The 13,985-nt window shown below is 41.6% G+C and overlaps 1 protein-coding gene across 18 annotated transcripts in view; it reads left to right on the forward strand.

Annotated features, from left to right (window-relative positions):
* heph (polypyrimidine tract-binding protein 1 heph) overlaps positions 1 to 13,985 on the forward strand; it is a 503,533-nt gene that overhangs the window by 259,031 nt on the left and 230,517 nt on the right. The window lies entirely within an intron of this gene.

The raw sequence follows: 13,985 nt of genomic DNA on the forward strand, positions 1-13,985 counted from the left end.
GGTTTGGTCAGAGGATGAGAGTTTATCTCTTACGAGAGGAAGGGACTCGAAGTAAAGGGTGAGGGGAAAGGTACGAGTTATCAAGGTTGGGAGGAAGGGGAACGGACTGGTTGTTAGGGGTTGAGAGAGAAGGGCTTGTGATCAGGAGGAGAGGAGAATCAACGTGTCGTCAGGGCGAGGGGAAGTGACTTGTTAGGTGTAAGGGGGAGGGGCTTGTTGTCAGGATTTAAAGGGGCATGTTACTAGGGAGACAAGAGGGGTGTGTTGTTAGGCATGAGGGACGGACATGTTGCCGGCGATTGGTGGGGAGGGGGTGGAAAAAGGAAAAGTTTCTTGTTGCTACGGGTAAGGGAAAGATTCTAGGTAACAGGGTTGATGCGGGAGAAGTTTGATGTCAGGGTTGATGGGAAGAAGTTTAGTCATGGGTGGTGTGTGTGGGGAGCTTTGTTATAGTGTTGATGGGGAGAAATTTAATGTCATGGTTGGTGGGGAGAAGTTTAATGTCAGGGTTGGTAGGGGGGAGGTTTAATGTCATGGTTGGTGGGGGAGAAGTTTGATGTCGGTGTTGATTGGGATAAGTTTAATGATAAGGTTGATGGGGAGAAGCTTGGTATTGCTGTTGGCTGGGGAGAAAGTTAATTGGAGAAGCTTGGTATTGGGGTTGATAAGGGAGAAGCTTGATATCAGGGATAATTGGGGATAAGCACTTGGTATCAGGATTTATTGGGGACAAGCTAGGTACCGGATTATACTTGATTTCAGGATTGATGGTGAGAAGTTTCGTGTTAAGATTGATGGCAAAAGCTTCATATCACGATTGATGGGAAGAAGCTTGATGTAGCGTTGTTGGGGAGAAGATTGATGTTGGGGATGATGGGGGGAAGCATAATGTCAGGATTGAAGGGGAGCAGCTTCGTGTCTCTTGAAGAAGTTTGTCAGATTTGATGAGGCTTGATATTGGGTTTGATTAAGAGAAGCTTGATATCAGGAATAACGGGGAGCAGTTTAGAGTTAGGGTTGTTAGGGAAAAGCTTTTGGCATTAAGGCTTGATGTCAAAGTTAATTAGAAATGCCCTTGTATCAAGGTTTAATGAGGATAAGCTTGAAATCATGATTGTTGGGATATGTTCGATGAAAGAGTTGATGGGTTTGAGCTTTATATCAGGGTTGATTGAGATAGGCTAAGCATCAGAACTGGTGAGGAGCGTTTAATGTAAAGGTGAGGTTGATGGCACGTCGATGGGGAGAACCTTAATATCAAGATTGTGAACTATTATATCAGGGCTGATGGAGAGAAGCTTAATACTCTAGTTTTTATTCCCGTAATACTCTGCAAGCTGCTGCGTCACATTGTGTGGCCGCTGGCAATGTAGGGTGGGCCGTTTTGAAAACTGCTTCTTTCTCCACGTCAAATCTTTGGATCTCTGTACCTTCTCGTGTCTTTCCCAGTAACTATAACCTGGCACATTTTAAAAGACAGGTCTTTCACTTCCTCCAGAATTTGGAGATATTTTCCCATGTCTTTTATTTTCCCTTATTTGATTCTCTCATTTCAGTTAAGGCCCGGCCTTGATGTGGACTTCTGTCTGTGGCTGGAGTCTTAAACATAAACAAAAGCAAATAGGTTGAAGCATGATAACAGGGGTGATGGGGATAAGCTTGATGTTTGTGTTCGTGGGGAAGAGCATGATACCACTGTTTTTTGAAGCTTGATGAAAAAAAAAGACAGTTGAGAAACTTTATATTGGGTTGATGGGAGAAGCTTGATATCAGGTTTAATGGGGAGAAGCTTGATGTCTCGTTTGACGGGCAGGCGAAGCTTGATATTAGGGTTGATAGAGGAAAGGTCATATCAGCTAATGGGAAGAAGCTTGATGTTAGGGTTCATGGAAAAGCTTGATATCATGGTTGATATGAATAAGCTTGATATCGGTTGAAGGGAAGGAGCTTGATATCAGATTTTGATGGGGAGAAGATTGATAGCAGGGTTGATGTGAGAAATTCTATACGAGTTGATGGGGAGAAGCTTTTCTATCAGTGGATGGGAAAAGCTTGATATCGTGAGACTTACTCTCGTTTGAAAAGCTTGGTATCAGGGTTGATTGGCAAAAGCTTGATATCATAGGAGGAACATTATAGCTGGTAGGTTTTTCTTAAAGAGTAAGCGGAAATTCTTCTTGGACATGAGGGATGGGGGTTCTCTGAAGGAGGGGGAAGGATTTTTTTTGGAGAGAGGGAAGGGAGCCTGCTGGCCGGGGGAAGGAGAACAAGAGACTATTGGAGATGGGAAAGAAACGTCACAGTAGACGGCGGTGAACCATTAGAGGTGAGGTGGTAGGGGAGATACTTGTCCTGGGGGCCGGGAAGGTAGAGAAAGACTTCTTTTGGTCGAGGATTTTCTTTGGAATGTTAGGTTGGGGGTTTGTTGTCTTGTAGAGGAAGGGCCCAGAAGTGACATGAAGTTTTATGCGTAAGAAAATGTTGGGCGTTTTTATAATTAGGGGGTAAGGTAGGAGTTTCAGCCAGGGAGGAGAAATAAGACATTTCTGTTTGGGAGTTGGTTATTCGTTAGGGAGTAAGATTAGGATGTACAAAAGAGGGATATGGACGAGAGAATGTTGGAGAAGAAAGATAAGAGACATGTCACGGTGGAGGGGAAAGTGTCTTCGTGTCAAGTAGGTGGCAGGGGATAGGCGGGTGGGTGCTTTGTCAGCTAGAGGGAAATGGACTGGGCGAGAGGAAGGAGGAAAATTAATGTGTTGTCAGGGAAGGGACACACACACACACACACACACACACACACACACACACACACACACACACACACACACACACACACACACACACACTAGGGTACCCTGAAATGGCTGAAAACCACGTAGATAAAAACCAGATATTTCACTGCCTTCAAAAATCGTATATACTTTCCCTTATCTCATTTTCTTCCCTTTCATTAACCTCCTTTCAACTAAGGCCTTTATTCATTCTTGTCGCTACCCCACCATACATGAAATGACAATCCCCTCCCCCTGCATGCGCGCGAGATATCGCTAGGAAAAGACAACAAAGGCCACATTCGTTCACACGCATTCTCTAGCTGTCATGTATGATGCACCGAAACCACAGCTCCCTTTCCACATCCAGGCTCCACCAAATTTTCCATGGTTTACCCCAGACGCTTCACATACCCTGGTTCAATCCATTGACAGCACGTCGACCCCGGTATACCACATCGTTCCAATTCACTCTATTCCTTGCACACTTTTCACCCTCCTGCATGTTCAGGCCCCGATTGCTTAAAATCTTTTTCACTATATCTTTCCACCTCCAGTTTGGTCTCCCACTTCTCGTTCCCTCCACCTCTGACACATATATCCTCTAGGTCAATCTTGCCTCGCTCATTCTCTCCATGTGACCAAACCATTTCAAAACACCCTCTTCTGCTCTCTCAACCACACTCTTTTTATTACCACACATCTCTCTTACCCTTTCATTACTTACTCCATCAAACCACCTCACACCACCTATTGTCCTCAGATGTCTCATTTCCAACACATCCACCCTACTCCGCACAACTCTATTTGTAGCCCACGCCTCGCATCCATATATCACTGTTGGAACCACTATTCCTTCAAACATACCCATTTTTGCTTTCCGAGGTAAAGTTCTCGACTTCCACACATTCTTCACCGCTCCCAGAACTTTCGTCCCCCTCCCCCACCCTATGATTCACTTCCACTGCCAAATCTACTCCTAGATATCTAAAACACTCCACTTCCACCAGTTTTTCTCCATTCAAACTTGCCTTTCAATTTACTTGTCCCTCAACCTTGCTTTCTTTTTCACACACTTTACCAAACTCAGTCACCAGCTTCTGCAGTTTCTCACCCGAATCAGCTACCAGCGCCGTATCATCAGCGAACAACAACTGACTCACATCCCAAGCTCTCTCATCCACAACAGACTGCATGCTTGACCCAATTTCCAAAACTCTTGCATTCACCTCCCTAACAACCCCATCCATAAACAAATTAAACAGCCATGGAGACATCACGCACCCCTCCCGCAAACCAACATTCACTGAGAACCAATCACTTTCCTCTCTTCCTACACGAACACATGTCTTACATTCTCGATAAAAACTTTGCTTCTAACAACTTGCCTCCCACACCATATATTCTTAATACCTTCCACAGAGCATCTCTGTCAACTCTTATCATATGCCTTCTCCAGATCCATAAATGCTACATACAAATCCATTTGCTTTTCTAAGTATTTCTCACATACATTTTTCACAGCAAACATCTGATCCACACAGCCTCTACCACTTCTGAAACCACACTGCTCTTCCTCAATCTGATGCTCTGTACATGCTTTCACCCTCTCAATCAATACTCTCCCATGAAATTCCCCAGGAATACTCACTTTTATCCCCTTTGCCTTTGTACAATGGCACTATGCAAGCATTCCGCCAATCCTCAGGCACCTCACCATGAGTCATACTTACATTAAATAATCTTACTAACCAGTCAACAGTACAGTCACCCCCTTTTTTTGATAAATTCCACTGCAGTACCACCCAAACCCGCTGCCTTGCCGGCTTTCATCTTCCGTAAAGCTTTTACTACCTCTTGTCTTTTTACCAAATCATTCACCCTAACCGTCTCACATTACACCCACCTCGACCAAAATACCCTATATCTGCCACTCTATCATCAAACACATTCGACAAACCTTCAAAATACTTACTCCATCTCCTCCTCACATCACCACTACTTATCACCCCCCCCCCATTTGCCCCCTTCACTGAAGTTCCCATTTGTTCCCTTGTCTTACGCACTTTATTTACCTCCTTGCAAAACATCTTTTTTTTTTTCTCCCTAAAACTTAATGATACTCTAACCCCAACTCTCATTTGCCCTCTTTTTCACCTCTTGCACCTTTCTTTTGACCTCCTGCCTCATTCTTTTATACATCTTCCAGTCATTTGCATTATTTCCCTGCAAAAATTGTCCAAATGCCTCTTTCTTCTCTCTCACTAATAATCTTGATTCATCCCACCACTCACTCCCACGCTTCTCATGCCACAAGCATCTTTTGCACAAGCCATCACTGCTTCCCTAAATATATCCCATTCCTCCCTCACTCCCCTTTCGTCCTTTGTTCTCACCTTTTTCCATTGTGCTCAGTCTCTCCTGGTACTTCCTCACACAAGTCTCCTTCCCAAGCTCACTTACTCTCACCACTCTCTTCACCCCAACATTCTCTCTCCTTTTCCGAAAACCTCTACAAATCTTCACTTTCGTCTCAAGATAATGATCAGACATCCCTCCAGTTGCACCTCTCAGCACATTAACATACAAAAATCTCTCTTTCGCACGCCTATTAATTAACATGTAATCCAATAACGCTCTCTGGCCATCTCTCCTACTTACATACGTATACTTATGTATATTTCTCTTTTTATATCAGGTATTTCTAATCACCAGTCCATTTTCATCACATAAATCTACAAGCTCTTATCCATTTCCATTTAGAACGCTGAACACCCCATGTACACCAATTATTCCCTCATTTGCCACATTACTCATCTTTGCATTCGAATCTCCCATCATTATAACCAGGTCTCGTGCATCAGAACTACTAACACTCACTCAGTTGCTCCCAAAACACTTGCCTCATGATCTTTCTTATGCTCAGGTGCATATGCACCCATCTCCATCCGCTTTCAGTTTTACCCATATCAATCTAGAGTTTACTTTCTTGCACTCTATCACATACTCCCACCACTCCTGTTTTAGGAGTAGTGCTATTCCTTCCCTTGCTCTTGTCCTCTCACTAACCCCTAACTTTATTCAAAAGACATTCCCAAACCACTCTTCCGCTTTACCCTTGAGCTTCGTTTCACTCAGAGCCAAAACATCCAGGTTCCTTTCCTCAAACACACTATCTTTCCTTTTTTCTCATCTTGGTTACATCCACACACATATAGACACCCCAATCTGAGCCTTCGAGGAGGGTGAGCACTCCCCTCATGACTCCTTCTTCAGTTTTCCCTTTTAGAAAGTTAAAATACAAGGAGGGGAGGGTTTCTAGGCTCCCGTCCCCTTTAGTCGCCTTCCACGGCACGTGAGGAATGCGTGGGAAGTATTCTTTCAACCCTATCCCCAGGGATGGATATATATATATATATATATATATATATATATATATATATATATATATATATATATATATATATATATATATATAAAAAATATATATATATATATATATATATATATATATATATATATATATATAATATATATATTTTTTTTTTTTTTTGTCCGCGTTTGCGAGCTAGGAGATACAGACAAATGCCAACCTATCAGTATATTATAATATACATACTATATTTTAAATATATATATGATAATAATTATATATACTATTCTTTCCTTATGTTAATAAAATCTTTTTTCATTTTAGCAATTTGTCCTCTCCTCGTCGTTTGCGAGCTTTCTAGTGCAACATTAAAACAGTACGAAAATTTACTGTCGTCAACCCTCAACCCATCACACCATTGTATTTATCTATACACGTGCAACATACAACATTAATACTTAAAATACATTTATTTTATAATACTGATTCACAATATAATTTTCTCACTATGATATTCTTATTTCATCGATATATATAAAATCATATATTATATATAATTATGATATATGTATAATATGTATTACATATCATTTTCTTCCGCTTCCACCGCGTTAGCCCCGAAAGCACGCGCAATGGAAAACAGATCATCCGTCTATCCAACAGATTCATACTGCCCCTCCAAACCTTGCATTACCTCACTAACAACCCATATAAACAATAATACAACCATGAGACATACACCCCTCGAAATACATTCACAAACAATCCTTTCCCCTTCTACATACACATGCCTTACATCTGATAATAACTTTTCACTGCTTTACAACTTTCCTCACACCAAAGGGTAATATTATTATATATAATATATATATATTATATTTTATATGCTTGCCTTCTCCCGCGTTAGCGAGTAGCAGGAACAGACGAAAGATGGCCCAACCACCCACTCACATGCATAACGAAATAAACGCAAACATACATACCATAATTCAACGTATACATTTATATACACACATGAACATATTCTTTCTGTACATAATTCATATATGTATTTATATATATTTTTTTATTTATTTTATTTTGCTTTGTCTGTCTACCGCGTTTGCGAGATAGCGCAAGGAAACAGACGAAAGAAATGGCCCAACCCATCCCCATACACATGTATATACATACACGTCCACACACGCAAATATACATACCTACACAACTTTCCATGGTTTACCCCAGACGCTTCACATGCCCTGGTTCAATCCACTGACAGCACGTCAACCCCGGTATACCACATCGATCCAATTCACTCTTATTCCTTGCCCTCCTTTCACCCTCCTGCATGTTCAGGCCCCGATGACACAAAATCTTTTTCACTCCATCTTTCCACCTCCAATTTGGTCTCCCACTTCTCCTCGTTCCCTCCACCTTCGACACATATATCATCTTGGGCAATCTTTCCTCACTCGTTCTCTCCATGTGCCCAAACCATTTCAAAACACTCTCTTCTGCTCTCTCAACCACGCTCTTTTTATTTCCACACATTTCTCTTACCCTTACATTATTTACTCGATCAAACCACCTCACACCACACATTGTCCTCAGACATCTCATTTCCAGCACATCCACCCTCCTGCGCACAACTCAATCCATAGCCCACGCCTCGCAACCATACAACATTGTTGGAACCACTATTCCTTCAAACATACCCATTTTTGCTTTCCGAGATAATGTTCTCGACTTCCACACATTCTTCAAGGCTCCCATGATTTTCGACCCCTCCCCCACCCTATGATCCAATTCCGCTTCCATGGTTCCATCCGCTGCCAGATCCACTCCCAGATATCTAAAACATTTTACTTCCTCCAGTTTTTCTCCATTCAAACTTACCTCCCAATTGACTTGACCCTCAACCCTACTGTACCTAATAACCTTGCTCTTATTCACATTTACTCTTAACTTTCTTCTTTCACACACTTTACCAAACTCTCACCAGCTTCTGCGGTTTATCACATGAACCAGCCACCAGCGCTGTATCATCAGCGAACAACAACTGACTCACTTCCCAAGCTCTCTCATCCACAACAGACTTCATACTTGCCCCTCTTTCCAAAACTCTTGCATTCACCTCCCTAACAACCCCATCCATAAACAAATTAAACAACCATGGAGACATCACACACCCCTGCCGCAAACCTACATTCACTGAGAACCAATCACTTTCCTCTCTTCCTACACGTACACATGCCTTACATCCTCGATAAAAACTTTTCACTGCTTGTAACAACTTGCCTCCCACACCATATATTCTTAATACCTTCCACAGAGCATCTCTATCAACTCTATCATATGCCTTCTCCAGATCCATAAATGCTACATACAAATCCATTTGCTTTTCTAAGTATTTCTCACATACATTCTTCAAAGCAAACATCTGATCCACATATCCTCTACCACTTCTGAAACCACACTGCTCTTCCCCAATCTGATGCTCTGTACATGCCTTCACCCTCTCAATCAATACCCTCCCATATAATTTACCAGGAATACTCAACAAGCTTATACCTCTGGAATTTGAGCACTCACTTTTATCCCCTTTGCCTTTGTACAATGGCACTATGCACGCATTCTGCAAATCCTCAGGCACCTCACCATGAGTCATACATACATTAAATAACCTTATCAACCAGTCAATAATACAGTCACCCCCTTTTTTGATAAATTCCACTGCAATACCATCCAAACCTGCTGCCTTGCCGGCTTTCATCTTCCTCAAAGCTTTTACTACCTCTTCTCTGTTTACCAAATCATTTTCCCTAACCCTCTCACTTTGCACACCACCTCGACCAAAACACCCTATTTTCCCACTCTATCATCAAACACATTCAACAAACCTTCAAAATACTCACTCCATCTCCTCACATCACCACTACTTGTTATCACCTCCCCATTTGCGCCCTTCACTGAAGTTCCCATTTGCTCCCTTGTCTTAACACACTTTATTTACCTCCTTCCAGAACATCTTTTTGTTCTCCCTAAAATTTAATGATACTCTCTCACCCCAACTCTCATTTGCCCTCTTTTTCACATCTTGCACCTTTCTCTTGACCTCCTGTCTCTTTCTTTTATACATCTCCCACTCAGTTGCATTTTTTCCCTGCAAAAATCGTCCAAATGCCTCTCTCTCTTCTCTTTCACTAATACTCTTACTTCTTCATCCCACCACTCACTACCCTTTCTAATCAACCCACCTCCCACTCTTCTCATGTCACAAGCATCTTTTGCGCAATCCATCACTGATTCCCTAAATACATCCCATTCCGCCCCCACTCCCCTTACTTCCATTGTTCTCTCCTTTTTCCATTCTGTACTCAGTCTCTCCTGGTACTTCCTCACACAAGTCTCCTTCCCAAGCTCACTCTCACCACCCTCTTCACCCCAACATTCACTCTTCTTTTCTGAAAACCCATACAAATCTTCACCTTAGCCTCCACTAGATGATGATCAGACATCCCTCCAGTTGCACCTCTCAGCACATTAACATCCAAAAGTCTCTCTTTCGCGTGCCTGTCAATTAACACGTAATCCAATATCACTCTCTGGCCATCTCTCCTACTTACATACGTATACTTATATATATCTCGCTTTTTAAACCAGGTATTCCCAATCACCAGTCCTTTTTCAGCACATAAATCTGCAAGCTCTTCTCCATTTCCATTTACAACACTGAACACCCCATGTATACCAATTATTCCCTCAACTGCTACATTACTCACCTTTGCATTGAAATCACCCATCACTATAACCCGGTGTCGTGCATCAAAACCACTAACACACTCATTCAGCTGCTCCCAAAACACTTGCCTCTCATGATCTTTCTTCTCATGCCCAGGTGCACATGCACTAATAATCACCCATCTCTCTCCATCAACTTTCAGTTTTACCCATATTAATCGAGAATTTACTTTCTTACATTCTATCACATACTCCCACAACTCCTGTTTCAGGAGTACTGCTACTCCTTCCCTTGCTCTTGTTCTCTCACTAACCTCTGACTTTACTCCCAAGACATTCCCAAACCATTCTTCCCCTTTACCCTTGAGCTTCGTTTCACTCAGAGCCAAAGCATCCAGGTTCCTTTCCTCAAACATACTACCTATCTCTCCTTTTTTCACCTCTTGGTTACATCCACACACATTTAGACACCCCAGTCTGAGCCTTCGAGGAGGATGAGCACTCCCCGTGTGACTCCTTCTGTTTCCCATTTTAGAAAGTTAAAAAATACAAGGAGGGGAGGATTTCTGGCCCCCCGCTCCCGTACCCTCTAGTCGCCTTCTACGACACGCGAGGAATGCGTGGGAAGTATTCTTTCACCCCTATCCCCAGGGATAATATATATATATATATATATATATATATATATATATATATATATATATATATATATATATATATATATATATACGCACATATACACACATACACACATATACATATATATACATATGAAAAATGTAAGAAATGATTTAGAAAACTGAAACATCTAGCTTGAAATGAAATGAAAAAATGAATGTCACATAATGGTTCAACCTCTGGCTATACGTATACTTATGTATATCTCGCTTTTTAAACCAGGTATTCCCAATCACCAGTCCTTTTTCAGCACATAAATCGACAAGCTCTTCACCATTTCCATTTACAACACTGAACACCCCATGTATACCAATTATATCCTCAACTGCCACATTACTCACCTTTGCATTCAAATCACCCATCACTATATATTCCTGTGAGTCCACGGGGAAAATGAAACTGTTTCATTTTCCCCGTGGACTCAGGAATATCTTGATCACACGCAAACTTGTGATCCTTTCCAATATATATATATATATATATATATATATATATATATATATATATATATATATATATATATATATATATATATATGGATATGGGAGCGGGGGCTGGAAATCCTCCCCTCTCAATTTTTTTTAATTTTCCAAAAGAAGGAACAGAGAAGGGGGCCAGGTGAGGATATTTCCTCAATGGCCCAGTCCTCTGTTCTTAACGCTACCTCGCTGACGCGGGAAATGGCGAATAGTTTGAAAAAAAAAAAAATATATATAATATATATATATATATATATATATATATATATATATATATATATATATATGGGAGGGTATTGAATGAGAGGGTGAAAGCATGTACAGAGCATCAGATTGGGGAAGAGCAGTGTGGTTTCAGAAGTGGTAGAGGATGTGTGGATCAGGTGTTTGCTTTGAAGAATGTATGTGAGAAATACTTAGAAAAGCAAATGGATTTGTATGTAGCATTTATGGATGTGGAGGAGGCATATGATAGAGTTGATAGAGATGCTCTGTGGAAGGTATTAAGAATATATGGTGTGGGAGGCAAGTTGTTAGAAGCAGTGAAAAGTTTTTATCGAGGATGTAAGGCATGTGTACGTGTAGGAAGAGAGGAAAGTGATTGGTTCTCAGTGAATGTAGGTTTGCGGCAGGGGTGTGTGATGTCTCCATGGTTGTTTAATTTGTTTATGGATGGGGTTGTTAGGGAGGTGAATGCAAGAGTTTTGGAAAGAGGGGCAAGTATGAAGTCTGTTGGGGATGAGAGAGCTTGGGAAGTGAGTCAGTTGTTGTTCGCTGATGATACAGCGCTGGTGGCTGATTCATGTGAGAAACTGCAGAAGCTGGTGACTGAGTTTGGTAAAGTGTGTGAAAGAAGAAAGTTAAGAGTAAATGTGAATAAGAGCAAGGTTATTAGGTACAGTAGGGTTGAGGGTCAATTTAATTGGGAGGTAAGTTTGAATGGAGAAAAACTGGAGGAAGTGAAGTGTTTTAGATATCTGGGAGTGGATCTGGCAGCGGATGGAACCATGGAAGCGGAAGTGGATCATAGGGTGGGGGAGGGGGCGAAAATTCTGGGAGCCTTGAAGAATGTGTGGAAGTCGAGAACATTATCTCGGAAAGCAAAAATGGGTATGTTTGAAGGAATAGTGGTTCCAACAATGTTGTATGGTTGCGAGGCGTGGACTATGGATGGAGTTGTGCGCAGGAGGATGGATGTGCTGGAAATGAGATGTTTGAGGACAATGTGTGGTGTGAGGTGGTTTGATCGAGTAAGTAACGTAAGGGTAAGAGAGATGTGTGGAAATAAAAAGAGCGTGGTTGAGAGAGCAGAAGAGGGTGTTTTGAAATGGTTTGGTCACATGGAGAGAATGAGTGAGGAAAGATTGACCAAGAGGATATATGTGTCGGAGGTGGAGGGAACGAGGAGAAGAGGGAGACCAAATTGGAGGTGGAAAGATGGAGTGAAAAAGATTTTGTGTGATCGAGGCCTGAACATGCAGGAGGGTGAAAGGAGGGCAAAGAATAGAGTGAATTGGAGCGATGTGGTATACCGGGGTTGACGTGCTGTCAGTGGATTGAATCAAGGCATGTGTATGGGGGTGGGTTGGGCCATTTCTTTCGTCTGTTTCCTTGCGCTACCTCGCAAACGCGGGAGACAGCGACAAAGCAAAAAAAAACAAAAAAAACAAAATATATATATATATATATATATATTTTTTTTTTTTAATTTTCCAAAAGAAGGAACAGAGAATTGGGCCAGGTGAGGGTATTCCCTCAAGGCCCAGTCCTCTGTTCTTAACGCTACCTCGCTAATGCGGGAAATGGCGAATAGTTTGAAAGAAAAGAAAGAATATATATATATATATATATATATATATATATATATATATATATATATATATATATATATATATATATATATAATGCAGGTGGTTCGGGGAAACTTTTTTAGGCTCCAGTTACTGATAGAAGTCCACATCACGGCCGGGCTGATATAGATCATTTAAGAGAAAGAGAGCGAGTGTTATTCCTTTGGCATTAGGTTTAGTCAGTGTGTTGGAAATGGGAAGTCTTCGATTTGACCGTTGCAGGGAAATATCGTCTCGTAGATAGCTTCAGCTTGTTTGATTGTTTGTTTAGCGTATCGTCATACGCTGAACAAACCAGCAGATACTACCGAGGGAGTAGTAGACTGGAGAATGGGTGGTTGTCTCGATCCGATTCATTGGAACATTGGGGTCTCTGTATTTCTTGAACTTCTCTAGGTTGATGATATTTCAGCAGGGTTCTGTGAATGAATATAAAAGTAGAACAAGGTGTGACCACCCAGCCTTGATCCCCTCCCCGCCTCCCCCATAACATTGCCGGAACATTGGTATTTATATTTTTGTATGCATTGAGTTTCGTTTGAATTTTAGATAGATTGATTTTTTAATATTTGCGTAATATAATAATGACTTACCTCGGATTTCCCTTAAAGTTCGCCGCGTGTCATATGAGGTAAGATATCTGCTTTAGTCTTTAAAAAAAGTTAGTGTGGACGAATTGTACTTTTGCAGCAGGAAAATTTAGTATGTTTATGTACTAAATGCATTGTTTGTAAGTCATATTAACAAAGAAGGCCACGTGGCTCAGGAAGGCAGTGATACCTGATGAGTATTTGGTCGTACAGCAATGTCCTTGGACTGACATGTGACCCACCATGTAATGTAAAGACCTCATTATGTCTTGAGTGAAGTGTGTCTTGCGTCATGTTTCCTGCAGATAATGATGGAGAAGACGTTAGGATCTGTAAATAAGAAAGCGCCAGATCTTGATATTTGTATGCGATGATCTGCTGTGAAATATATTTTTCCATGTAATCATCGAGGATGTGGGGGCGGTGACTCATGGGAAGCTGGAGGGTGAGGCGGGGTTGGTGGGAGGGGGGCGGTTTGGGGGGGAAGGGAGGGGATCACTACAGGGTTGTACCAACTT

Source organism: Panulirus ornatus, chromosome 3 (assembly GCF_036320965.1).
Source record: "Panulirus ornatus isolate Po-2019 chromosome 3, ASM3632096v1, whole genome shotgun sequence".
Taxonomy (NCBI): Eukaryota; Metazoa; Arthropoda; class Malacostraca; order Decapoda; family Palinuridae; genus Panulirus; species Panulirus ornatus.